This window comes from Papio anubis, chromosome 4 (assembly GCF_008728515.1).
Source record: "Papio anubis isolate 15944 chromosome 4, Panubis1.0, whole genome shotgun sequence".
In the NCBI taxonomy this organism is placed as follows: domain Eukaryota; kingdom Metazoa; phylum Chordata; class Mammalia; order Primates; family Cercopithecidae; genus Papio; species Papio anubis.
The window spans coordinates 73,766,953-73,770,875 of NC_044979.1; the positions used below are offsets into that span (position 1 = coordinate 73,766,953).

General features: G+C 37.9%; 1 pseudogene; it reads left to right on the top strand.

Annotated features, from left to right (window-relative positions):
- Positions 1–2,247: 2,247 nt before the first annotated feature.
- Positions 2,248–3,435, top strand: LOC101009960 (annotated as a pseudogene).
- Positions 3,436–3,923: the final 488 nt, after the last annotated feature.

The window sequence follows — 3,923 nt, forward strand, 5'->3', positions numbered from 1 at the left end:
GCATAAATGTGTATAGCAAAGATAATAAAAGCAGCTAAATCTACCCCAAGCTGGAAAAAAAATCAAAAAAAGACAGTCAACTCCCTGGAGAGGAATCTGTTTCTCTTGGTTGTGACAATGGTTACCAAAGTAGTGGTTATATTTGAGAGGCCCTTGGCTACAAATCCATGATCTTGAAGACGTTCGGTAGACTCTGAAGCAAACAGACCATTATAATAGACAAACTTGTGCTTTCTAGTGTTCAAACACCTAGACCTTAACAAACTAAACTTCTCTTATTAAAAAGGCAAAGCAGCGATCAAGGTAATTATTGAAAATTTGGGGTTAAAACTCTTTTTATTTTAACTTTCCAGAGCAAAATGTTAGAACATGTCCAGCCAGTATTTTTTTAGATCCCATATATTTTAGAATCCTATAACAGGCATTGTAATGGGCAGGATAGAAACTAGCCCACATAATGTCTTTGTACAATTTAGAGGACACACTGGTGTTGAGGTTCACAGCAAATAAAGCACAACTGGAATTTAAGCTCCCTCTCACCTCTTCATTCAGACACACTTCTGCAGTATATAAACTGCACAACTGTACAGGTGGCTCTGGCACAGGATCTTGAATATGCAGTGATGAATAGAACAGGCTAATCAACACCAGCAGAAACCAATAATTAGGATCTGATTATTAAAGGACTATGAGTATTTAAGCAATAAATACTAATTGGATCAACATTCATTGACAACCTACTACATTCCAGGCACATTATGTGAGAAATACAAAGATAGGATCTGAGAACTACAAAAGAACTCTTGGCACATAATGACTCCATACAAACCCCTGCACTAAGAGACCTGATCAACCCTAACATGGTTTCTGGCTGCCTAAGACTACATGCCTGGAAAGACTCAACCCCTCTTTGAGTTCCTGTCTGAAAAAGCTCAAGCCTGTCGAAAGAATTTATTGTTTGTTCTAGCCAACACTTGACAATAGGCCCCTGACTCCCCTTTCTTAGAGAATTTACTAAAAAGAGCTTATAATCGTAAATCCTTCCTCTGTAACTTTGAGATATGTATGTATGTATCTCCTATGTCCCAGGGTATTTTTCTCAAGGACCTAAAAGCCATTCCTTTAAAATATAATCATCAGGAAAGATAGAACCTCTGTATCTCAGTCTCTGTGGGAAGATAGAATTCCAACTTCAATAATTGCCAACTAGCAGACACAGCTGGACTAATCACATTTACACTGACCAACCTTCTTACTTCTGGTAATTTTTTACTTCCCTGACACTACTTGAGCCCTGCTCACTTTTCCTTCCTACTCCCTTATTCTCCTTTTAAAACGCCCCATCCATCACCTCTGCACAAATTGGAATGGAGCTTAGGTTGTTCCCTTACTGTCAGTAGTTACTGAATAAAATCTGTTTTTAGCAGTTGAACTAATGTCGTTTGTTTATCTTTGAGAGATCTAAAGAAAATACTCCAGTACGGAAAACAACCATGTTCAGAAATGACTACAAAATGCAAAATGAAAGCTATGATAGCACATTGATTAATTAAATTGAAAGTACAAAATAAGGCCTGCACATTGCTACAATAACAATATAATATCTTAGAAGAAGGGAGAGATCCATCGTGCAGAGGTGAAAGGAAATAGAGAAGTGGGACTTTGTTTAACTTCAAATGAGAAAAATAGAATTGAATGTATATTGTCACATGTTCATATTACTACAAAAGACATAAGCATGGTCATAAACATGCCAATAAATTCTAACAGTCACAAGGGGAGAGATCTTGTCTGATTTTTTTTTCGTATCTGCATTATCAATGTGTAAAATACAATTGTCTCAATAAAAATTTATTGAATTAACTAATGAGATATCACTTATAAAAGGAAAGAAAGATATGTGATCTAAAAGACAGTTTATGCAAACTTAGTTGGTTGCTTTCCCATATTTTGTTGAAAGTTTATACACCAAGAAAATTTCAATCCTAACATGAATCTACAGAGACTTTCCACATGTACATTTGAGGCTCCAGGTTTCATAAATAATGATACAAGGAGAACAAAGTAAAGGAGAGTGTATAACTTAAATTTATTTTACCCTTAAATAATATCTATTATAAACAAAATTAATTTTATAAAGATTTGAAAAACATTACAGAATAAAATGAGACTACAGAGACAAGAGTGAGAAGATGCTATGTATAAAACTTAGACAACAGACTTTCCACATACACAAAATTAGTGTTGCAGTGTTTTTTAAAGTAACAGAAAATTGTAAAGATAAAATTACAGGGCAAGTGCGCGTGTGCTGCCTCCGTCAGCCCAAGTCGGGAACATGGCCGTATGGTTGCTGTGGGCGGGCAGGCGCCAGGTGCAGCGCCTACTGGCCTCGAGTGCCGCGTGGGAGAGCAAGGGATGGCCGTTTCCATTCAGCACTGCTACCCAGATAACTGCTGGTGTGGACTGCTGTTCTGAGGACCCTCCTGGTGAGCTGGGCCCTCTCTTGCCGAACCAGCCTTAAGGGTAAAGCTGTTAAACTGGAGAAGGAAGTCCAGGATTTAACCATGAGATAGCAGAGAGCTGTAGCTGATTGTGAAAACACAAGGAGGCAAACTGAGAGATGTGTGGAAGATGCCAAGATAGGTGGCTGACATTTTGGAGAAGACTACACAATGGATTTCTGAAGAATCAGAACCTGGGAACCAGAAGCTCACTCTGGAGAAGGTCTTCCGAGGGCTGTCACTTTTAGAAGCAAAGCTGAAAAATGTGTTTGCCAAGCATGACCTGGAGAAGCTGTCACCCATTAGTGACAAATATGACCCCTAAGAGCATGAACTCATCTGTCATGTAACAGCTGCTGTTGGGGTGCAGCCTGGCACCATGACATTAATAAGACAAGATGGCTACAAACTTCATGGCTGCACCATTAGACCTGAAGAGGCCATCAGCAACTGGATGTTCTCCCAGAGTCCAGTCACCTAAGCTTCTTTTATTTATTAAACTAGGTTTGTATTGTATTGTACATGAGGTACTTCATGTGATTTGTTTTGAATTTAGTCCTATTGGCTTTATTTCTAAGATATTCTGTTGATTTAATGTGACCTGTTTGATTTCATCAGAAGTCTTACCATTGGGCATTTGAACAATGTGACAAGTGTCCCAATAGCCTGTATCAAAACATGCTTAGGAAAATTAGTACTCTGATGAATTTGAATCCGAAAGCCTTTTAACTATGTGTTTACAACTACATGTTCCTTCCTAGTGGTTCCTATAACAGGGATTGTATAGGATCTTGTATTTTGTGGAAAAAGGAGATGGTACGGATTGGTTCAACATTTGGGTACTTACAGGATAAAGCTTCATGGTTGTAGATAGAGACACAAAGAACCCTTCAATAAATCAACGAATCCAGAAGCTGTTTTTTTTAAAGATTAACAAAATAGATAGACCACTAGCTAGACTAATAAAGAAAAAAAGAGAGAAGAATCAAATAGACACAATAAAAAATGATAAAAGAGATATCACCACTGATCCCACAGAAATACAAACTACCATGAGAGAATACTATTAACACCTCTACTCAAATAAAATAGAAAATATAGAAGAAATGGATAAATTCCTGGACACCCTCCCAAGAATAAACCAGGAAGAAGTCAAATCCCTAAATAGACCAATAACAAGTTCTGAAATTGAGGAAGTACCTAATAGCCTACCAACCAAGAAAAGCCCAGGACCAGATAGATTCACAGCTGAATTCTACCAGAGGTACAAAGAGGAACTGGTACCATTCCTTCTGAAACTATTCCAAACAATAGAAAAAGAGGGACTCCTCCCTAACTCATTTTATGAGGCCAGCATCATCCTGATACCAAAACCCAGCAGAGACATAACAAAAAAGAAAATTTCAGGGCAGTATCCCTGAT